Source organism: Dysidea avara, chromosome 9 (assembly GCF_963678975.1).
Source record: "Dysidea avara chromosome 9, odDysAvar1.4, whole genome shotgun sequence".
NCBI classification, from domain to species: Eukaryota; Metazoa; Porifera; class Demospongiae; order Dictyoceratida; family Dysideidae; genus Dysidea; species Dysidea avara.
Genome location: NC_089280.1, coordinates 22,939,946 through 22,965,490, shown reverse-complemented (window position 1 = coordinate 22,965,490; position 25,545 = coordinate 22,939,946). Strand labels below are relative to the sequence as shown.

At 38.4% G+C, this 25,545-nt stretch overlaps 1 long non-coding RNA gene across 1 annotated transcript in view; it reads left to right on the top strand.

Moving 5' to 3' along the window:
• The window catches only part of LOC136266593 (uncharacterized), a 45,349-nt gene extending 20,233 nt beyond the window's left edge, over positions 1-25,116 (top strand). The window contains exons 2-4 of the long non-coding RNA XR_010706175.1: positions 23,630-23,830; positions 24,685-24,907; positions 24,958-25,116. This is a non-coding gene — a long non-coding RNA (uncharacterized lncRNA). The remainder of the gene's footprint in view (positions 1-23,629; positions 23,831-24,684; positions 24,908-24,957) is intronic.
• Positions 25,117-25,545: the final 429 nt, after the last annotated feature.

The following is a 25,545-nucleotide window of genomic DNA, read 5'->3' as shown; positions in this document are numbered from 1 at the left end:
GTCTTTCTCAAATTCGCCCAGCAGCATTGATACATCAGCGCTCCACCTGGCCACTACTTGACTCAGCTGGCTCATTTCACCCAATGCCACCGACAGTTGCTTTTGGCACTCGCCCAGGCTTAATACCCTTTCCACTCCATTTCTCAGCCTGGTTTTAAGTTCATCTAGCCGGTAACTAAATTCTCCTGTAGAAACACTGCCATTTGCAGAGGCCATTGTGTGTTGTACACTGTTAATGGAGACCCGAATCAGCCTGCTGCAAAAGTAACGCCTCAGCAATGGTCCAGTTTGTGCTGTCCCATTGCTGAGGCACCGATTGCTGTGCAGGTCGCTGAGGCCCATATGTAAGATAATTTTTTTTATTATGTCATTAATTTGTTGAGAAAAAAAAAAAAAAAGTAACGCCCGTCACTGATAATTGAAAGCCGAGATCGATCACGCGAGATTTGAAGGATCACACTTTGAAGGGGGTAGCTAGTTATAAAAACTGGAAACGAAACGAAACGAAACGAAATCAGCCTACAGTCTAGACTAGTGGAGTGTGGAGGACAATCACCATATTGTGCACAGTTACACTATAATATATGCACGCACTTTAATTGATACCTGTTTATGTATCAAGCAAGACTCCAGGTGGCAGATTTATCTGCAAGGCGCTTATCGATATCAAACGCCTGCTCCTATCCGGGGACTACAATAGAAAAGTTCTGTGCTTGGGTAGGTGAACGTTGATTGTCTCTTTGACCACTTTCATAAGAGAAGTGAATAGCAACAACTACTTGATCATTACAAACCGTTTACGGTAATTGGCTGCAGTGGCGGGTTGACGAGTCTGAAGTCCCCAGACCCTTCGGATAGGAGCAGGCGTTTGATATCGATAAGCGCCTTGCAGATAAATCTGCCACCTGGAGTCTTGCTTGATGCATAAACAGGTATCAATTAAAGTGCGTGCATATATTATAGTGTATTGTCCTCCACTAGACTGTAGGCTGGTTTCGTTTCGTTTCGTTTCCCGTTTCGATTCCGGTTTTTATAACTATCCCTTTGAAGGAGGATATGGCTTAGTCTCGTGCCCAGCCGGGCTCGCGCGTATGGAACGCCGTTTGTAACAAAAATATACCTGACTCCAGCTACCTTATTATCGCCGATAATAAAACACCATCCTTATTATCGCCGATAATAACACTTATTATCGCCGATAATAAGACCTCGCCTTATAATCGCCGATAATAACACTTATTATCGCCGATAATAAGACCTCACCTTATTATCGCCGATGATAAGACTACAGCTTTATTATCGCCGATGATAAGACTACAGCTTATTGTCGCCGATGATAAGGACTCTAACTTATTATCGCCGATAATAAGACAGCGCTTATTTTTCTAGGATATAATTAAGACAGCGCTTAAATTATGTCCTCGGGCGCGTATATAGATCTATTAGCTTTTATTATTAATAATAATGTTAGCTAGCTATTAAGTCATGGCTGCTTCAGTGAATCATGGCATCATCAGTGACCAGCTGCAGTATGGAGTTGAACAAGGTCGTAGGCAGACACCAGCTGATCTAGTGAAAAATAATTATTTCGAGAGGCAAATTTTTCGAGGTTGAGCACCCGAAAACATAATTTAAGCGCTGTCTTAATTATTTCCTAGAAAAATAAGCACCGCCTTATTATCGGCGATAATAAGCTGGAGTCTTATCATCGGCGATGATAAGCTATAGTCTTATCATCGGCGATAATAAAATGAGGTCTTATTATCGGCGATAATAAGTCTTATTATCGGCGATAATAAGATGGTGTTTTATTATCGGCGATAATAAGGTAGCTGGAGTCAGGTATATTTTTGTTACAAACGGCGTTCCATACTACGCGCGAGACTAGATATGGCTATCAGTTCGTGGAAACACCATCAGATGATCTGATTTGTAAAATTTGTTATCTCCATAGTGTGTTGTGGACTTCTGTAAGTCATGTCTGGATCGAGGTCTGGATGCAGCAGTCCCATGCATGTGTCGTTCTTCCGGGCCGCACCGGCATTCTTCTGTTCTTTCGGCTTTATTAGCAAGCAAATTGATCATAATGTCTGGAGTTTGCTTGCATCCTGTGTGAACAAGGAAAAAGGAATAGATATCCGTGGAAGAGCGCATGAAATAGCTAAGTAGCCGGCTTAATTTCTCAGTTTTTATTCCCGGGCATGCATGCACTACTGGAACATTTTGTTGTGAAAATCAGTGTAATGAAGTGGGTCATGAAATGTAAAATTTTCATGACCATTGATTGATTGATTGATTGATTGATTGATTGCATACATACCTCCAAGCAATCAGCTAAAGCCGTTCTTCCTTACCCAGAGGGACACACTACAATACATAGACAGTACACACAAAACCATAAACAAAGCAAGGTAAAAAAGACAACCAAGTAAACAACTTACAACACACCGGCAAAAAAAAACACACATAGTGGTTGAATAAATTTGGATCACGTGATGTCTGTAGTTCGTGGTTATTTGTATGCATATTGTAATGTACAGTTGTTGTTTTTTGTCTTGTCTTGCCAGGGGTCCAGCTAGCTGTGTACCCCTGAGTCTAGGCCCCTTTTCCTTCCCTGTACGTATGTATGTATGTTGTCTAAGACGTTTTCTCTCTCTTAATATTATCTGAAAAACTAATGAAAATAATTAAATTGTGATGAAAAGATCTAATCATTTTTTCAGTAGTTGTGAATTAGTTATGAAATTGGTACTGAAAATTCAATGAAAAAATTTCACATGTTTTTATTGAAAACCTAATAGTGAAAATTTTTTCAATAGAATTTTCGGTACCAATTTCATGACTGCATGATACACAACTACGTACTGAATAAGTAATGAATAATAATCAGATTCATGCATTTCATCACAATTTAATTAATGACACCAATTGTCATTAGTTTTCCAGTACCCAGGTTGTGAAAATTTTAAATTTCAGGACCCACTTCATTAGATTTTCACAACAAAATGTTCCAGTAGCTATAGCGGGGATTACCACCCTGCACCCCTTAGTAGCACTAAATAATTATGTTAAAAGCGTTAAACAAATAATTATAGCTAGATATAAATGTGGAGTCTATATAAACCCGAAGGCCCGAGTCTGTAGTGCACCAGCAAAGCAAGGGCTTTACTATAATTATAAGGGCCTGGCTAAGGGTTTATAGCTATATGCCTGTATAAATAACTGCTATTTTACATTTACACTTATGGACTATTCCCTAAAGATGATTCTCATTGTATGTGTATATCATATTTCTATGACGGTTTTTAGGGCACTCATCATCAGTGTTTTAGGGGGGACCCTACTAAACAGTATAGTATAGTCTCATAATAGCTACGTCTACATTTAGAGGTTCAAGACAATATACAGGCTTAGCCTATATGATACTGATCTATTCCCCCTGCGTAGTGAGACATGTATAATCACAATGGTTGCCATAAGTAGCTATGGGTACAAATTTTATAAGTGCACGCAGATATAGTTCACAAAACTGATCACAAATAAAACTGCATGTGCATGTGTGTACGCCAACTATACAGTGTTTTTACTGCGTATGTAGTCCACAATGGTGGATTTAAAAGCTTTCACTAATTTAAAGCACTTGCATATCAATCATCTCACCAGGCCAGTTTGGGCTTTGGAACAACAGATCAATGCCAGCTGCATGCTTTCCCACATTGTCAATGCAGAAGATCAAACTGATGTAACATGCTTAGACTTTATACTTTCATAAGGCATGGCTTTCACTTTTACTCAAACTTATATAGATCAATGGGCATCTCAGGCAACTTATGGCTTTCAAGTTTGGTTCAAGTCAAATATAAACTAGCTGCCATTGTGAAAATCAGCAAAATCTCATTTACTATACCAGTTACTTGGCATATAACTGCATGAAATCCTGTACTGTTTCTCATTTACATTACTGAATGGCATTCAAACTTTGCTGCATGCCTCTCTCTTGATATTAGTCAATGATACTAAATGTTCAAAACTGATGGAAATTTACTTGTTTTATATAGACCATAGGCGGCGGAAAGGGGGGGGGGGCTAGGGGGCTAAAGCCCCCCTTCGGTCTGCTGAGGGGGGGGGGCTTAGCCCCCCCTCAGAATGATATCACACCGAAATTATCTTTCTTGAAGACCGTGATAAAGATCGAGATACTCTAATAGAGCAGTCACTCTAATAAAGTAGTCAGTGTGTAGCGAGCTATGTAAGGATTTTTATGTAGTTTATCAGCTATAAATGGTAGCTGGTGAGGTGGAAAACTCTTGTCAGTTGGTTGTGACCTTTTTTTTTTTTTTTTTTGGTCTCACCTTACCAAACTATAGAAATAAGTCTGGGTCAGCCCAGCGGAGCCCCCCCTCATATCAATTACTTCCTCCGCCGCTGATATAGACCATGTAGGCAATTGCAAAAAAGGATAATGACTCACTATAGATAATTGCAAATTACATACCAGACTACGGACATTAACTTATAGTTATATATGGAACCATTTTTCATCCCGCACTCTAAAAAATGAAGTGTGCTTTGCATACAAAAACGGGGTCACAGTGGCCATGCATGACACTGTTTTTGTGTGCAAAGTACACTCCATTAAATTTTTTATAGTGAATAAATGTAGTTACAGCTACAGTATACTCATTTTGTCCTTGCAGTAACTGCAATCAAGCATCCCAAAACCCATAATTTTGACTGTCTCTAGACTCTATGATAAACAATGTAATTTTTTTTACTACCTATGTGTACGTTACTACTTGTTATATAGTGTATCTCCTGGCCAGTAGTACAGCTAGGATATACCAGTAAAGTTGAGTGGACCATCAGCAACTTTAATTTGTATACTGTTCACTAGCACTACCTTCATATGGTTGAACTGTGAGTATAGGTGTCTATATATAGTAAAAGACTTGCTGCATGCACATGTATTGGTATACACTGGTAGTCTTATGCATGCTAATAGTCACCACCTAATCAGATAACAATTCAACAATGCTAATAATAGTTAATATGGTGGTCAGACAAATGCTACAAATTAGAATTCATGTAGTATATGTAATTTAATGACAACATATTTTTGTAGCACATAAACAAGATGCTTGAATATTTACATCAGCACGCACACTTGCCTTCTGGAATAAATCTTGTGTTACTTTAGTTTCTTCCACTTTTCCTTGCTGCTTCAGTGCTTGACAAAGGCCCAACAATGACCACATGTTATTCTTGTACTGGTTCAAATCCTCGTGATATACAACTTCTGCTTCTGCTGCTCTGCCTTGTTCAAGTAGCAAGGCACCAAGAACATGTCGCGAAGGCATCATCCATCCCCAAGGCTCATCGTACATCAAGTTGGTGTCACGTTCCACAGCTAGACGAAGATGCTTGAAGCCTTCTTCAATATTTCCCTTTTGATATTCCACTTCGCCATTCATCACAGCTTCTGCTACATCAAGAATACCACAGTGATACTTAGAATCATGCATAAGGTTATTGTGCAAATAGCGATCCTTGAATGTTTCATTCTTCAAGGAATTGTAAAATTTGCTCCGTTCCGCTTCTGCTTCTTTCAATCGACCAGTAACAGCAAAGGCAACTGCACGGGCATAGTGTGCTGTGGCAATGGTTGAAACATAAACATCTTTTTCTTCCTTGATTGGGTAATTAAGAATCTCCTCCCATTTACCACAACGAATTAAGACATGCCAGGGTGCACATGCATAAGGCTCAAGAAACATCACACCCAGTTGAGCAGATCCAACCACTAGAGTAGCAGTCTGTACAGTAATCTGTTTCTCAAGTGCTTTAGCATATTTCATGGCTGTGGCATACTGTCCATCAAACATTGCTGCCCACGCCACAAACAGATAATTGTGCAGTCGATACTCTGTATAAAAATCATTATCATGTCCAGTTTTTTCCACATATAGCTCATGTACATCAACTGCAATCTTATTTATATCGATGGCTTCTTTGTAATGTCCCACCCAAATGTCGATATGGCTTGCCATATGGAGAAGGTGACCATGTTCAAGCCCATTACGAAGAGCATCGGCAGCAAGTAGAGCCTTTTCTGGTGTAGATGACAACTCCATTGTATGAATGTAGAAGTGACACAGTCCTGGGTGATCAGGAGAAGTTTTTATAGCTGTTTCTAACACTAATGTCAGTTCTTCTGTCTCGGGGATTGCTGGCTTATAATCTGGTGGTGAAGTCCACAACTTCCACGGTGCCAGCTGCATAAGTGCCTCTGCAAAGAATGCAGCAATATCAACATCTTCCTTGCCATATTTTTGGTACACAAGTCTCATTTCATTGACGTAACTTTTATTTGATTCTGTTGATGGTTGTGAGCCGGGAGGCGAGCAAAACCGTTGCAGTTGAGCTTTAATCAAATCCATTTCCCAATCACACACACTGCCGTTCTTAGCCTCCTCCATCGCCTTTCGCGATTCCTCAAACCCGGTAGCAAGATCAAAACCATCAGGGTTGTTGTAGTAGGGAGCATTACCGTATGCGATGAAGTAGTGAGCCATCGCACAGTTTTTGTCAAAGTGGAGGGCTTTCTCAAAACAACGAATTGCTTCCTCACGGTTAAACCCAAACAGTTGTAACAATCCATGGTTGATCAGCCCCTGACACTCAACTGAAGTGGTCGTGACCTTCTTTCCAAAGTCCCGCAAATTCAGGTACGTAGACATCTTAGTGACAGACTGCCCGTGCACTCGCGTCAGTACGACACCCCGCAAGTTGTCACTCAGTATCTAAAGGTGCCCTATGGCAGCGATTACTACCAGTAATCGTACCGTATGGTCACTGTGACAAGTAATTAATTGTGGCCTGTTTGGATGACTGTTCAATTTAAATGTGTATGGGGCGGGCGCCTTCTGTTGGCAATTCAGTGAGTCATCTTCACTAGCAACATACAGCACATGCCGGTATAAAACACTGCAGTGACAATCACAATCACCTCATGATCAAGGTAGAATCGACACATTAGGCCACTTCAAGAAAATTCATTGTTTCCCATTTCCCGCCCGCATGCAGATTCTCTTTCCCGCATGGTCATTCATTATTGCTGTCAACTGACCATTTTATTCATTATTTATCCTGTGGTTGCATAGCAGTAACTAGTTTGGCATTTAGAAAGCCCATTTAGCTAGCTTTTCGCTGTTCAGGTTCGGTTTAAATATTTCTACTGTATTCTTACCTGTAAGATAGTTATGGATTTCGAAAATTAGTGGAAATATCTATAATGAATAATGGATAATGAACCGTCCACCCACATGTATTTTTGAAGTCAATGAAATGGGAAACAAGGAATTTTCTTGGAATGGCCTTACACTGTGAGACAACTTGTACTAGACTGGCCACCACTAATCAACCACAAGATTTTACTCTAGAAGCAAGAGTTAATAATAGTGTTAGGGAGAGTATTCAACCCTGTATGGTCTGTCCAAAATGAGTGCTCAGTGCTGACTGTTCATAGTTATAGTGAAGAAATCAAAGGGTTTCTATGAATTCTGTTATTGAGAGAAAGGAACTGGGCAGGTTTCTGTAAAACTAAAATGGCTTCTGTAAATAAATTTGGCTCTCCCTAACACTATTATTCACTCTTGTTATAGAAAGTTCAAGCTGGCAGTTGCATTGATCCTCGGGCTGCATCTATCCAATCAGCTAGACTTTATTCCGCACAGGACTGGACCGCACCATCAATCACTGACAGTAGAATTTGATAAGTAAGACAACTAAACAGCTGGCTGACAGGAGTGCCTGATGTTAGTTGAAGGGTTGTCTGGTGTTGGAGGAAAATCTTTGCTATTGCAAGAAATTGCCTACGGTGTGACTGGGCGAAAGGAAGTTACTGACTACAAAAATTTGTAGACTGTACAGGAGACATCACTCATAGCAGACTTTTGCTCGGTCAGTTTGTAAAGATGGTGAGATGAAAAGGCTCAGACACAACACTGCAGTTGGGTTGCATCTAGTGACTACTTTAAGAATAGGGGTATAAAGGTCTTGTTTTCACATGCTTCAGCAAGACTCAGAGAGAAAGCAACTCTGAATGTTGACTATTGCATTTGCTGAAGAACACAAACAGTCTCTGGAAGGGATTGGCAGCCACATGAAGTCAATGAAATCACTGAATATCTTGGAGTTAACCTGATTTTACGTATATGATTTGTGTTTCATGATCATTCCTTTCAACATGGTGATCTTGATTTATCTATACAAACAATAATATTTATTATAAGTGGACTTCTTTCACATTGAGGGGTCTGTCATCTATATAATCTAAGGGTCTATAGACTTCTAAAAGTTCTTGTTGAGAAAGTTTATGGTATATCATCATCAAGCATGTGTTAAGCATACCATGCAGGTCAAAATATTAGATATTTCATGCATGCATGGAGCGTGGATTTAATTTCGTGATGATTATATATAAATTAAACTTTCCTGAGGGTGCTCCTAGGTCACACACTCTCTGTTCTATACTGAATGCCCACCTTAACAAAAGCTATTATTTTGCTGCTTCAGGATTAAAGTTCAAGAGAATCACTGAATGAGGTCTGAGTATGCTGACTTCTCTAACTACATGTGGCTTACTGCCTTTGGCTAACAATGAAGACACTTTGAGCATCAAAAATACCACTGTAGCTACCATTGCTACAAATATGAGATGCTTCAATAGAGCACTCACAAAAAAATTTTTCATTATAGTGAAATAATACAAAAGCATTTTTACTTGAAAGTTCTTTCATAATATTTTGCATAAAAACAGCAGTATATATTAAAATACAGAGCATATTGTATCCCTCAAGTCAGACCCAGTAACAGTTCATACAACTTAAATTTACGACAACTTATATAGTACCTAAACTCAGCAGCTAACAAGTTAGCTATGTTGTATACAACCACCCTGATAAGTAGATTAAGTGCATTATGTTTACTTCAATAAACTAAATATACAACAAGTGAAAATAAAACATAAGTTTTACATCAGAGTTTAGACATTTAAGTTCTATCCCATCGCATTCATAACTGTCAATACTTCAGTTGACACATTTTGTAGCATAACAATGTTCTCACCACATTGAGCCATATCTATTGGTTGTTTTTCCCTCTCAATCTGCTCCTCTGACCCTTGAATAATGACTTTAGTAAGCAAGTGTAGCATCACACATCTTTCTCTTGCAAAAATCTCAATTTTTCTCCTGATAATTTTTTAATAGCACTTTTAATGTTGCCCACAGTTCCAATGAGTCTGCCTATATGACGGTCAGGAATGGTAATTGTTTCTTTAATAGCATGCAAACAACAGATCTTTTCATTTATTATTTCAGGGGCGTAGGTAGGGGGGTTCCAAGGGGTTCAGGAACCCCCTCTGTAAAAGTTAGACTTCTGGTTCACAGCAATAGCTACCCTAACACAGCATTTAGTGTGGCAGGACAAAATGAGTATGGCACAGCACAATAACAATTGATTAAGCTTGCATTCATCTCTCACGGAAGGATTTACAGAGATAACACAAGCCCTCTTCAAAACTTGTTAAAAAGATTGATATACTCTAATAGAGCAGTCAGTATATACATAGAGCAGTCACGTATACTCTAATAGAACATGCATGTAAACATATGTTAAGGAACTTCATTAGTGAAGTTTTTCAGACATTCTAACATTAAATGCCTTATACTGCTATAGCTTTGGTGTGCAGTGTATAAAACTCTAGCAATTTATCACTTGTGTTATGCAAAATGAATCCCGCTATGCATATCTGTAGTATAATGTTTTGATTGTAAGTCATTCTATATCAGTGGATTCATGGTTCCTATAAGTGAGATAACTATCACTTACAGATTTACTATTATGTGTCCTGTCTGTTTCCACTAGGTAGCTTTATCTAGTACTAGCTTCATCCCAGGGGCACTTATATGCATTATAATTTATGTACTTTTTGCATAAAATATAGCAATTTGCTGAGTTTTGATTCATTAAGTCTCTCAGTGACTGGGGGCTGTACCCCCAGACCCCTGCTTCTGGCAACTCAATACTGCTGTTGGAATTCCCCTTCAAAAAATCCTGGCTATGCCCCTGTATTTTACACATCAATAGTAGAGCATCCTTGCAATTCTGTTTGCTTCCGCATATCCATGCAACTCCTTTAGCTGCAGGGTCATTTTGATTGTGGTGAACTTTTATGGTAGTGTGAGTTTCAGTTTGAACATCTGTTATGGTGCTTCCTTCAGAACCAATTACAAGGCCAGCACAATCCGCAAGAAATGCGATTCTCAAAATCTAATCATGACCACTAGAAACTAAATAAATTCAGCCATGCAATCTCAAATACACATGCGCATACTATACACAGTACACACATTTATATTCAAGTTAAGTCTCTACATAGTTCCTGTTTACTACGTTAGGTAATCCAAAGGCTGCAGCACATCAGACCTTCAGTGCTGGCCACTGTAAAGCTCTAATAACGATATAATAAAAGGTTTAAATTACAAATTTTACATTTGAATAGAAGCCATGAAACAAGGAGGTCATTTACACCTGCAACTATACTATAGAGGAGAGTTAATTCTTACTTTGGTCATGTCTACTATTATCAGGCTGTACATTATACTGAAGTATAGGAAATACTGTAAATTTCCACTAGTATATATAGCTGCAGATATAGGTGACTTCCCTTGTTTCACTGCATTTTATTTCTATGATTCCTACTCTTATTTAGCTTACTTTTTGTAACACAGTTTATAACTAGTGAACCAGCACTTACCATATCAAAGGAAAAAATGGCACCAGATATATTATAAAATTAATTGCTCAACTGAATGCATGGGGTGCCCAAGTGAAAAGTGAAATGGCTATCCAATTCATTTTTAGCTATGTTCTGTCTGGATGAACAATATGATGATAAGTCATTCTCTAGAGTTCCTATGGACACATATACATGAAATTGACAAGGAGAATACATCCTGACCACCTGTAAGCATTCGAACACTAATTGGATGGCTGCAGGTTTGAGGCTTGAATCTTTTCTCCTTTCTCCACCTTTTCAAACACACTTATGTAACGACTTTAAACAGGCTGTAGGACCAGGTGTTCTACAGATCTTCAGCCCTTGTGCTGTAAATAAACTAATGTCTATTTGGTTCCATGTACACATGGGATACTTTGAGATATTGAGTCACTCTCTAGAGTCCCTATGGACACATATACATGAAATTGACAAGGAGAAAACATCCTAACTACCTGGCAGACTCCTATAAGCATTCAAGCATTAACGGACGGCTGTAGGTCCGAGGCTGTCATGGATGATCTTACCCCCAAACTTTCAAGTTTAAGGGGTGGCTACTATCACCAACCATTGACTCTGATGCCTACAAATTTTCCTTTTTATAGTTCCCATCAACCATCAAATTATAATGGAACCAACTCCCTGCTGATGTAATTAATTCCTCTCCCCCTAATGAGTTTTGTAATAACTTTAGTAATTTTTATGATCACACCTGCGCGTTATAATCTTTTGATTGCTACACAGTTATAATATAATATGGATTTTTTTCCTTTCTCCACCTTTTCGAACACACTTTATGTAACAACTTTAAACAGGCTGTAAGACCAGGTGTCCTACAGACCTTCAGCACTTGTGCTGTAAAGCCTTAATAAAACATTTTTAAAAATTCAATGTAGTGTGTCCCATGTGTCGTTCATTGCAATTTCAAGGCATTGTTAACAAACAAATTGATCTTAAAGTTAGGATTTTGCATGTATTCTGTGTGAACAAGGAAAAAGGATGTCAGTGGAAGGGTGAAATAAATTACATTAGCAATCACCTTGATGAAAAGTGTCAATTTCAGGCTATTTGCTACCCCCATCATTGTGAGATGATAATTCAGCGACAACAGTTTCCTCACCATATGAAGCATGAGTGTGTATGTCATATAGTGTAAATATTGCCACCTGTTCAGAGGAGAGTTTCAATGTTTCGGGCAACATTTGATGAAATGTCCATCTTCCCTACTGTCATGTCCCAATGGTTGTAATAGTGATACGATTCTGCATAAAGATTTAAAGGCAAATGAGAAAGTGTGTCCTCTTGCTCAAGTGAAATGCAAGTTTTACAAATGGGATGTACTGCCGTGATGGCTTGCAAGGATCAAGTGAATCATAATGTGTCAAGCTTGCAACATCATTTTGATCTTGTCATTCATTACCAAGATGTCATAATGTCTAAAATATCTGATATATATATGCAAGGTGAACTGGCAGGAATCAAAAGGGAAACAACGACTTAAAGTATCAATTAGATATAGAAGAAAAACAGATAGCAGCCCTGAAATCTCAATTTGCACACAATGGAAATAGCGAACCGATTTTCATGTCCCACATATATGGCTATATAATTATTATTCTTATGTTCTTTACTTTGGTATTGCACTAGGTGCCTTAATGTTGGTTTATGGTTTAAAGCACATAGTAACAGAATAATCAGTGACAGAGATGGAATATGGAACGAACCTGGTGTAACGAATTATATGTACAGTAGAATGATCGTGTTATAATGTGAATGTATACATATCTAGCTGCAGCTGGGTAATGTTGACAAGTCTGACATGATCATACCTTTTTGTGTGTGTGGGTTTCTTTTTGTGCAGGGGAGTTATAACTACATGAGACTAGCATACTTACAACCAGTTACCCAAATATTTGGTAAGAGGCCAGGGGAGTTCAGTCCAGTAGTCCAGTCTAGTGATTGTATACAACCCCCTTATTAGTGTGCATGTGTTCTGCAAGCCAGTCATGTCTGGTGCATGTTCAATACCTCATTAGCATGTCCCATGTGTCGTTCTTTGCAATATAAAGGCTTTGTTAGCAAGCATGTAAGATCAGGAGTTTGCTTGTATTCTGTGTATAAAGGAATAGCTACATCTGTGGAATGAATTAGATAATAGATATAAATGTTAGTGGAGTCTACATCGCCAGTGAATGGCCTTCAGTTACTTTTTAGTGCATGCATAATTATAATAGGACAACGGACTGAAAAATCCTGTTATAGATACTACCTAAAATTTAATGACAACATATTTTTGTAGCACACAAACAAGATGCTTGAACATTTACATCAGCATGCACACTTGCTTTCTGGAATAAATCTTGTGCGACTTTAGCTTCTTCCACTTTTCCTTGCTGCTTCAGTGCTTGATAAAGGCCCAACAATGACCACATGTTGTTCTTGTACTGATTCAGATCCTCTTGATATACAACTTCTGCTTCTGTTGTTCAAGTAGCAAGGCACCAAGAACATGTCGTGAAGGCATCATCCATCCCCATGGCTCATCGTACATCAAGTTGGTGTCACGTTCCACAGCTAGACGAAGATGCTTGAAGCCTTCTTCAATATTTCCCTTTTGATATTCCACTTCGCCATTCATCACAGCTTCTGCTACATCAAGAATACCACAGTGATGCTTAGGATCATGCATAAGGTTATTGTGCATATAGCGATCCTTGAATGTTTCATTCTTCAAGGAATTGTAAAATTTGCTCCGTTCTGCTTCTGCATCCTTCAATTGACCAGTAACAGCATAGGCAACTGCACGGGCATAGTGTGCTGTGGCAATGGTGGAAACATACACATCTTTTTCTTCCTTGATTGGGTAATTGAGAATCTCCTGCCATTTTCCAAAACGAATTAAGACATGCCAGGGAACACATGCGTAAGACTCAAGAAACATCACACCCAGTTGAATAGATCCAACCACTAGAGTAGTAGTCTCTACAGTAATCTGTTTCTCAAGTGCTATAGCATATTTCATGGCTGTGGCATACTGTCCATCGAACATTGCTGCCCATGCCACAAACAGGTAATTGTGCACTCGATAATCCGTATAAAAATCATTATCATGTCCAGTCTTTTCCACATACAACTCATTTGCATCAACTGCAATCTTATTTGCTTCGATGGCTTCTTTGTAATGTCCCACCCACATGTCGATATGGCTTGGCATATGGAGAAGATGACCATGCTCAAGCCCATTACGAAGAGCATCGGCAGCAGGTAGAGCCTTTTCTGGTGTAGATGACAACTCTATTGAATGAATGTAAAAGTGACACAGTCCTGGGTGATCAGGATACACTTTCAGAGCTGTTTCTAATACTAATATTAGTTCTTCTGTCTCAGGGATTGCTGGTTTACTATCCGGGGGCGGAGTCCACAACTTCCACGGTGCCAGCTGCATAAGTGCCTCTGCAAAGAATGCAGCAATATCAGCATCTTCCTTGCCATATTTTTGGTACACCTGTCTCATTTTATTGACGTAATTTTTTGTCCAATTCTGTTGATGGTTGGGAGCCGGGAGGTGAGCAAAACCGTTGCAGCTGAGCTTTAATCAGATCCATTTCCCAATCACACACACTGCCGTTCTTAGCTTCCTCCATCGCCTTTCGCGATTCTTCAAACCCAGTAGCAAGATCTAAACCATCTGGATTGTTGTAGTTGGGAGCATTACCGTATGCGATGAAGTAGTGGGCCATTACGCAGTTTTTATCAAAGTGGAGGGCTTTTTCAAAACAACGAATTGCTTCCTCGTGGTTATACCCAAACAGTTGTAATAATCCATGGTTGATCAGCGTCTGACACTCAACTGAAGTGGTTGTAACCGTCTTTCCAAAGTCCCGCAAATTCAGATACGTAGACATCTTAGTGAACTGTCTGTGCACTCGTGCCAAATAACACCGTGATAAATACAAGTCGCCTCGTCACACAGTATAAGGATGCCTATGGCTTCTAAGGTCAGGCACAGCTGGGCTTTCACTACCGCTAATCAATTCTACCGCTAATCAATTTAGTGTGTACTTTCAATTAAAGTGTAGGGGCGGGCGCCAAAATGGAACTTTGCTGCAATTCAGTGAGTCATCTGCATTGGCTGCAGTGCCGGTGCTAAAACTCCTGATAAACTGTGTATAGCTACGGCACATGTTGGTATGAAACACTGCAGTTGTGTTGTTTTTACCAGAAAACAAGTGGTCAAGTATTTTCATCAACAGCAAGCTGTCTCACAATAATGTGTCAAAGTAGAATTGGCACATTATTGTGAGACAGCTTGCTGTTGATGAAAATACTTGACCACCTAATCAGCCACAAGATTTTACATTATAGAAGGTTGACACACTTTCAATCAAGCCGCTGCATTCAGTGCAAATGCAGGCCTGATATATCCAATTAGCTGAGACGTTATTCCACACAGACCAGACCTGGCACCATCCGATCAATCCCTGACAATGCGGAGTAAGACAACTAAACAGCTGACTGACATGAGTGTGTTAGTTGAAGGGTTGCCTGGTGTTGGAAAATCTTTGTTATTGCATGAAATTGCCTACACTATAGTACTGTAACTGAAAAGTTACTAAATTTCTTTACCTAATTGTATACCTACCTAACTATATATAGGCAGACATCACTCATAACAGACTCAGGCTTTTGTTCAGTCAGTTTGTGAAGATGAGTAGCTGTGAAAAGGCCTCAGACATCGATGTTACATCTGGTGACTACTTCTTTGAGAATAGGAGTAGCTAAAGATCTTTTTCTCTTTAATGGCTTTGATGAATTCCCAAGCATGCATATGCAAAAAGATAGCTTAATCATCTGCATAATAAAATACTATGGATCTGTTGTTTAGTATTGTCATCTTGTTCACATGTTTCAGTAAGAAAAGTTGACGTGTTGGGTTTGCTGAGAAAGAACGTAAACAGTCTCTGAAGGCACATGTATGTAGGCTTGCACCAATTATGCTGGCATCATAATAGGCTAGCAAAAGCATCAAGCATTATGCCAGTATAATAGGACGATTTTCAAGATTTAAATTTAAATGTGCAATGTGCGTGCCAAAAATACAGCAAAACATGAACACACTATGCCACAATACTGCATTTCATCGTGCCATGTTATTATTTTTATTGTTTCTTGGCTGATTATTTACACTTTGCAGAAAAAGGATCAAGATACTCTATAATAGAGCAGTCACTTACTCTAATACAGCAGTCAGGAAAGACTGATATACTCTAATAAAACAGCCAAATCTAGAGCATAATCGTGATTTTGAAAGCATAATTTTGAACATAACAGGCTGAATTTTTTGAGCACTGCTCAAAAGCACAATTATACACAGTAAAAACAAACTAGTGAACGTCACTACTAAATGTAGTGAACGTCACTACTAATGTCTGCCACAATACTCACTATTTTTGTGTAGTGACGTTCACTACTAATTTTGTAGTGAACGTCACTACATTGACCACCAAGTAGTGACGTTCACTGCAAAAAGTAGTGACGTTCACTAACAAAAAGTAGTGAACGTCACTACTTAAAGTAGTGAGTATTGTGGCAGAGCAATTCACTACTAAATTTTTACAGTGTAGGCTATTTTGAAAGCATATAATTGGTACATGCATACAACTACGTGCAGTCAATGAACTCACTGAATATATCTTGGATTGAAGGTAATCCTTGATTAGCTATATAGCTAATCAGTGTTTCTGTTGCCAGTAAGTAACTTCAGTCACTATGTAGCATTAATTACTAGCCTATAATGATCAGATAGACCATAGTTTTAACTTTCCTAACAATTCAAATGTGTTCCTCTAATGATTAGTCTAGTAACTCTTCTAGTGGATCTAAACTTCGACTTCCTTATCACTGATCACTGGTATACTGACTAGATATCCGGTAACAATTGGCGAGCTCAAACTTCAACTTTTCCAAGTGCATGGCATCCCTTAGTTAAAACATTTAATTTAATTTTCCCACATGATCACTGAAAAATACTTTCCTTGAACACTCAATGACTCAAAACTTTGACAGTTACTTTACTCAAGGTTTACTGGTTAAAAGGCTGGAACACTACATACATGGTAGGCCAAGACTTCACATTTGAAAGAGTTTCTGATGTGTAAATATTCATTTTGGATCATTATATTAGCTAGCTAATAAATAATAATTTCTAATGAGACATTTCATTTGGAAAGCAAAAGTAGCTACATGAGCAGACCTTCCCTATAGTGTTAGCCACACATTGTTGTGCTCAGCAGTTTAGCTAGCCATCAACAATTTTCCTGGTGCATTTTTGCAGAAGTGTAATTAACTACTTATGCTATAAGAACGTTGGTTAAGCTTGGTTGTAAAATTTGTATGAATTGGGTAAATTGAGCAAAATTAATAATTATACTATAATATAGAGTGTGTCATTACAGTCTAATATTACTGGTGTATATATGAAAGAGTCTATAGTCCTGAAGTCCTGATCATCCACCCACCTGTATCTTTTTGTTGGCTAGGGAGTGACCAAAAACTAAGGTATGACTTGGAGTGGCCTAAATGCAAGTTGCCTCACAAACAATTGTCACAGTATAATGGGTGCCTATGGCTTCTAAGGTCAGCACAACTGGGCTTTCACTACCGCTAATCAATTTTTCGGTATGGAGTATTGACGATTAATTGTAATTGTAGATGTTGGTTTTTAGCGTGTACTTTCAATTAAAGAGTAGGGACAGGCACCAAACTTGAAGGAATTCAGTGAGTCATCGATCTGCATTGGCTGCAGTGCTGGTGTTACAAACTCCTGTTAAACTGCATGCGTATAGCTACAGCACATGTTGGTATGAAACACTGCAGTTGTGTTGTTTTCACTGACAGTCACTACACGATCAAGGTAGAATTGACACATTATTGTGAAACAGCTTGCTGTTGATGAAAATACTTGACCACCTAATCAGCCACAAGATTTTACATTATTATGTAGTAGTCTGGAATGCAATAATGTGCACGGTTGCTGTATTGAGGAAATGTTGATAACATTCTGATGTCTGTCATACTCTTCTTATCTATAGACCAATGTAGTAGATGCTTTTAGTAGATGCATGGGTAGTCAATGTGTAAGGATACCTCTAGCTTCTAAAAATTCTTGCTGAGAAAGTTGGTAAGGTACAAACACTGGACTGGACTGGACTGCTGGACTGGGGCTATTGCATTTTTCAACACTTTTGTTAGGCACGTTGGCTGTTACACTTTCTTCCACATTTTACTGATAACTGCTTGATTGTGAGTGTGACCAAGATATGGTATTAGCATGTCCCATTAGCTATGCAGTGTTGGCAATATATTTAGTTTCCCTACTGAAATTTCATGATATGCCTCCTTGGTGCCTTCTCACAATAGCTAAATCATTCTATTTTGCAGATAAGAATTATGTACACGCATATGTATGATGTTACTAAGTCAATGCGTATACCTAAACAAGGTAGTAGTTGGTTAAATGCCATGGCATTTATTAGATGTGCATTTTACCCAATATAGTATTACAACTCACTACTTGGTATGATTATGACTATATGTAGCAGCTACTTGTACAGGTGTAATCACAGTAATTGATACATGTAATATAACATCTAGTCTCCTGAAACTTTTTTACACTGTGTCTTTGTGCAAATGTAGCAGTTGATCCAGAATATCTCTCTTCAATACTGCTTACATTTGGGGATCAAACATGGACGTTAATATTTACTGTCAATAATACATATTCAACTTTGAAACACACTGAGGGCATGCTATAGCTATATGCTTTGGTGGAGAATTAAAGCCAAAAAACACCATTCCAGTAGTCTATTCCTGGATCAGTAGCTCAGTCCAGTGATCCAGCCCACTGTTTGTACTTTCCCAAGAAAGTTTATGGTATATTTGGTTGGTTGAATCACTAGACTGGACTAGTGGACTGGACCAAATATTTGGGCACCTGGTTGTAAGTATGTTAGTCTCATGTAGTTACCACACATATAAAGCACACACACAACATACATAACAAAAGAAAGATGTGATCATCCCAGACTTCCCAGTTGCAGCTATATATCAGCTATGAGGTAGCAAGACAGTTAACTGTGACCACTTAATTTAGCTGACTTGATGATGTGTATTTAGGATACATGGTTACTACAACACTACACACACATGTACTGTATGGTTTGTACTTCATGATAAGACATAATAAATACTTCATGATAAGATGAAAGAGAGAGTTGTTATGCAAATTGCACACAATCCTAAGATGAAATGAATGGGCAGTACCAAGTAGACAGGTTCACCAGCATATAGTACATTCAATGTAACAATAGCTACAACCAGTTGTTCAAATATGTGCAATAAAAAAAAGAAACCTGAGTCCACTAGTCCAGTGCAGTGATTGTATGCAACCCGTATATTGTTATCATGAATCATGAATGTGTTAAGTCATACATAATACACACCAGGTCAAAATTGTGAAGATATTCCATGGACCATGGATTTAATTTCATGAAGCCAGATTATAAACTTTCCTGAGGGTGTTCCTAGAAGTTCACATACACTTCTGTTGTTATACTGAATGCCCACCTTCAACAATGTTATTATTACTTCACATCTCCCATAATAAACCAAATATACAATAAGTGAAAATAAAAACACAAGTTTTACATTAAAGTTTAAACATCTGAATTCTATAATAGTTCAAATCCCATTGCATTCATAACTTTCAATACTACAGTCAACACATTTTGCAGCATAACACTGTTCTCACCACGTTGAACCATCTCTATTAATTGTTTTGCCCTCTCAATCTGCTCCTCTGACCCTTGAATGATGACTTTAGCCTCAGGCAAGCGTAGCATCATATCTGTGTTTAAGAAATATTCTGAACCTGTGGGGGTGCTAAACTTTGGTGGTGAATCGAATTTGTAGCAATTGTGTCAATTTCATGACCACCCAAAGTTCCATACCATAAGGTATCGTGTCTATTTTTTTGGATAAACTAAATCTGCACAAAAACTTACAACTGGTGAAGAATGTGCTTTAACTGGACAAAAAGAAAAAAAATTATAGTAATTATACTTAAAAGGAAAATTTATCACAAGAATTTTCTGATAACTGGTATTATGTATTGTAGTATGTATGCTGTATCGTAATAAAATTATTCCTTTGTATGCTAACATATTGATAGTTGTGCCCAGTGAACCAACTGATTCTAGCTTAAGCCAACCATGCACTTTCAACCTTTAAAATACACAAGGTTGATTGGTTAGTATGTTATAAAACTGCTGTAGTAATGCACATCTCTAAATGGGTGCAGTTTTTCAGTGGCCATTTTATATAAAAGATTTAGGTTAGGTAAATACGTACATTAGTCAGAAGTTGGCCGAGTTGTAAATACTATCTAATCAAAAACAGCCAAGCTGTAAAAAAAGGTGTGGCCCCCAAAAAGGCCATGGTGAAAAAAGATGTGAAATCCAAGGTGGCGGCCAAGAAATGGCTGTGATGGTAGGTTAATGGTTAAATTTTAATAACGACAATTCAGGTGAATTTTGTGCCACTTCCGCACCTTTTTTTACAGCTTGGCTGTTTTTGATTAGATATCACTTCTTTTTGTATTTGTATACTGCAAAGCCGGCCTATGGCTGGCTTTGGGGCTTTTTTAACCTATGTGTTTTTTTCTTTACCACAGGAAGAAGAAAAGAACTTAAAGAAGATTTTTAATACTTCAATTATTTTTGATTTTATTAGTAATTATACAAATTATATACATGTATTTATTACATGCCCATTATTCCCCACAGGATATTTTTTTGTAGCTGATCTCTCTACTGGGTGACTTGAAATGTATCTGAACTATATACAGGATGGTTTCTTTGTAGCTGAATTCTCTACAAGGTGACCTCTTCTAGCTGGTCTCTCTACAGGGTGATTTGTTTCTAGCTGAACTCTCTACAGGTGATTTTTTTGCAGCTAAACTCTCTACATGGTGGTTTCTTTGTAGCTGAACTCTTACATGATGGTTTCTTTGTAGCTGAACTCTCTATAAGGTGACTTCGTCTAGCTGAACTCTCTACAGGTGATTTTATTGTAGCTGAACTCTCTACAGGGTGATTTGTTTGCAGCTGAACTCTCTACATGATGGTTTCTTTGTAGCTGAACTCTCTACAAGGTGACTTCTTCCAGCTGATCTCTCTACTGTGTGATTTGTTTCTAGCTGAACTCTCTACAGGTGATTTGTTTGTAGCTAAATTCTCTACATGGTGGTTTCTTTGTAGCTGAACTCTCTACAAGGTGACTTCTTCCAGCTGATCTCTCTACGGTGTGATTTGTTTCTAGCTGAACTCTCTACAGGTGATTTGTTTGCAGCTAAACTCTCTACATGGTGGTTTCTTTGTAGCTGAACTCTCTACATGATTGTTTCTTTGTAGCTGAACTCTTTACAAGGTGACTTCTTCTAACTGAACTCTCTACGGGGTAATTTCTTTGTAGCTGAACTCTCTACATGATGGTTTCTTTGTAGCTGAACTCTCTACAAGGTAACTTCTTCTAGCTGATCTTTCTACTGGGTGATTTGTTTGCAGCTGAACTCTCTACATGGTGGTTTCATTGTTGCCGAACTCTCTACAAGTTGAATTCTTCTACCTGATCTCTCTACAGGGTAATTTGTTTGTAACTGAACTCTGTACAAGGTGCGTTTTTGTAGGTGATCTCACTGCAGGTTGATTTGCTTGTAGCTGATCTCTCTACAAGTTGATTTGTGTGTAGCTGATCTCTCTGCAGGTTGATTTATTTGTAGCCGATCTCTCTACAGGGTAGTTTGTTTGTAGCTGAACTATCTATAAGGTGATTTGTTTGTAGCTGATCTCTCTGCAGGTTGATTTGTTTTAGCTGAACTCTCTACAGGGTGATTTACTTGTAGCTGAACTCCTTACATTGTGTCTAGTTTCTAGCTGATGTCTCTACAGGGTGATTTTTTGTAGCTGAACTCTCTACAAGCTGATTTGTTTGTAGCTGATCTCTCTGCAGGTTGATTTGTTTCTAAATAATCTCTTTACAAGTTGATTTGTTTGTTGCTGATCGTTCTAAAGGTTGATTTGTTTGTAGCTGATCTCTCTGCAAAGTGTTTTGTTTGTAGTTGATCTCTCTACAATGTGATTTTTTGTAGCTGACCTCTCTTCAGGGTGATTTGTTTCTAGCTGATCACTCTACAGATTGATTTGTTTGTAGCTGAACTCTCTACAGGGTGATTTGCTTGTAGCTGAACTCCTTACATTGTGTCTAGTTTCTAACTGATCTCTCTACAGGGTAATTTGTTTGTAGCTGATCTCTCTGCAAGTTGATTTGTTTAGCTGAACTCTCTACAGGGTGATTGCTTGTAGCTGAACTTGCATTGTGTCTAGTTTCTAGCTGATGTCTCTACAGGGTGATTTTTTGTAGCTGAATTCTCTACAGGGTGCATGACTTGTTTATAGCTGAACTCTCTTCAGTATGACTTGTAATGTTCTGAATCTCTACAGTGATATATTTGTAGCTTAACTCTCCACAGGGTGACTTGCTTCTTGCTGAACTGTCTATAAGATTAACTGTTTGCAGCTGAACTCCCTACAGAATAACTTGTAATGTAAAAGAATTCTATAATGGATTAAATAAATTAGCCGAATGCTCTATTAGGGTGACTGTTCTATTAGAGTATCTCGATCTCGCATTTGCTACACGCAGTTGGCTTTCGAATCATAACTCAGTGGTTTGTATCCCGATTCTTCTGTACTACTGCAAGGACTTTCTATGAAGATTATTCCAGTTATACACCGATTATCAGCTCATTGCTCTAAGCGGTTTGCCTAGTAGACGTGAAAACTAATCCTTTTTATTCATGAAAATCGATCGCGTAATTGTGACACAGGTTGGGTTTTGTGTCATATCTCCATGGTCTTTATGTCGATTCCTTTCAAACCACCAAAAGGCACTCCTACGATGGTTACTCCATCTACATAGCAATTTTCAACTCATTCCATGAAGCGGTTTACCCTGTCGTGTGACAACAAATCGATCTTGTTTTACACGAATAATCGGTCATAACTCCTCAACCATCCATCGGATTTGCACCAACTTTAATGCTAGGATTCGCCTTTGGACTCCCTTTCTGTGTGCCAAATTTCAAGGCGATCGGAGTACGCGTTTGCGTTTTATAGCAATTTTTGCAAGTGTGCGAAAACACGAAAAGAAAAAAAAAACGAAGAAAAAAATCGAAACTTTGGCAGCTCGTATCTCGGAAACGGCTGGAGCGATTTCCTTCCAATTTGGAATGTAGATTCCCCTGGCTGGCGGACAACTCTGTAGCAGATTTGGTTTCAATCGGATAAGGGATCACCGAGATACAAAGGAGTGAAAATGACGTTTTCTTTCTTCCTGTAAATATACTCACGGTGTGGCGCGCCGGCTTCTTGGGCCGCACGACACACTACCGTGAGTCTTGATATAGAATTCATATTTTGTGTATTGCATATATACGATAACTGGAGTTATTGTTGGATGTTTGAGTCCTAGGGCATTAATTGGTCATGTACAGGCAAATTATGTTGAGCTCTGTTGGAACTATAAAAATAAAATTGTCCATAGGAATTTGTGTAGAGGTTATGTGAGAACCCCTCCAATACTGTCCCAAACTAGCTCAATAGCAAGTTCCTTTGTGTACTAGTTTAGAACATTAACTCATTAACTATTACAATTTATTCTTGTCTCTTGCAGTTGTTTGAAGATTGACTGAGATTGTCCTGTGTGGATTTAATCCCTGCCTACAGTGTCAGTTTCTACTGATGTGTAACTGTCATTGTGTAATGTATTATCTAGCGCTCTCCCATTTCTTGTGTACTGCTTCTCTAATGGGCCCTGGAAGATAGCATATATCAGATTTGGCTATGGTCCCAGGGAACATCCAGAGGCTAAACTGTGAGTGTATGTACGTGTATATAATTAAGTCAAGACTCAAGATATTTATGAGCAATGTGTTTTTGTTGTATGGGCATGACACCATAATTATTCCATGTGTGACCTGCATTGCCAAATTCTACACTTGTTAAGTAGTGCATTAATCTCAAATGCCAGACAGTTTGTGTCATAAATTGTGTGGGAGCGGCAAATTGCCATCCCCACACAGGCACGAGACTATGTACATACTTACAGTAGGTTAAATGTTTTTCCTTTCTTGCTCGGAAAAGAACTGTAAACAGATTGACTGAATTTGGCAAAACCCAGCTTGGACACACAAAGCTTCATTAATTTTTAAGAAATCATTGTGTAGTAAATTCACAGTGTCCAGACAAAATTAATTTTTGTACCAATTATTCATCTATTTTGCCTATCACAGTGTGGGCATATAAGTTTCTGATGCCCAAAATATAATTGCTTTTTGTGCAGGCAATAATATCACAGGTGGAAATAGGCAGTGGGTGGGCTTAATAAAGATGAATGATTTGGGCTACATACCCATGTACAATCACTTCCAAATGAAGGAGAACACAACTGGCAAGCTATTCAAGGCTTCTCAGCTCACTACATGTCATTTCAACAAAGCCATGCCCACAGAACAGTAAACTCCCACCAGTTGTAAAGAAAATACAGAGTGGAACATGCACAATAGTGCATTAGGCCAGCAATCCATTTCTGGTAAAAACGCGAGTTTGAGGTAGTATTCGTGGAAGCCGGGTTATCTCAAATCTGGTTATAAATAAATACTATTTTCATGCCAAAATAGGTATTGCTATTTTTAGCACAGTGCTTCATTTAGTTTGTATGTTCTACAGATACCAGGTGATTGAGTTAAGATTTTCATGCGCCATAGATTTGTTGGATGTAATAGAACACCAGTTGAAGAAGAAGGACGATGTATCACATGCTAATTACACGTTTTCTGCTAGCATTATACCACTCAAACATGCAAATTACTATCGTCTCTGTGATATTAAAGATGATGCAATGCAACAAGTGATTCACTCCAATGATGGCAAGGAAAAGTCTACATGTAATGTGAGTGATGTATATACAATGAGCTATATAATATGTATACAATTTTACAGGAAGAACATGAATGGTGTGAAACTGATACTTATAGAAAACTGAAGGAATTGGCAAATGAATACATGTTAGCTAGAGCCATTTAATTTCATTACACATGCATCCCAAATGTATAGATGATGCCCTTTTAAATAAGTACATAATGATCAATGATAAAGTTAGAGGTGTGTTTGTGTTAATTATGCAAAAAGTATCAAATAATAAGTAGGGGGAATCCCTGTTTCATCATGACAGAATCAATGGATCTATTCTCACATGTATCAGAGGTTGAATGCAGAGGAAATCCTGGATCCCAGGCTGTGTGGCTTAATCATAGTTTTTGTGTAAAGTGTCTTGACTCCCTGCATGCTTTACAGGCTCTCTGTATCCTCCCTGAAGGCCTCAAGGATACTAACTTACTAATAAATTAAGCTAACTATTTCCCAGAAATTTTGTACAACATGGGAAAGAGTCCATGAAATGGTACAGAATTAGCATGACAGTTTGCTCAGTAGATAGGAAAGAGGAGCTGTGAAGTAGTCAATAAAGATACCCGTACATCACGCACCTGCACTGCTGCTTTTTGCAAAACTGCCTAGTTACAAAAGGCT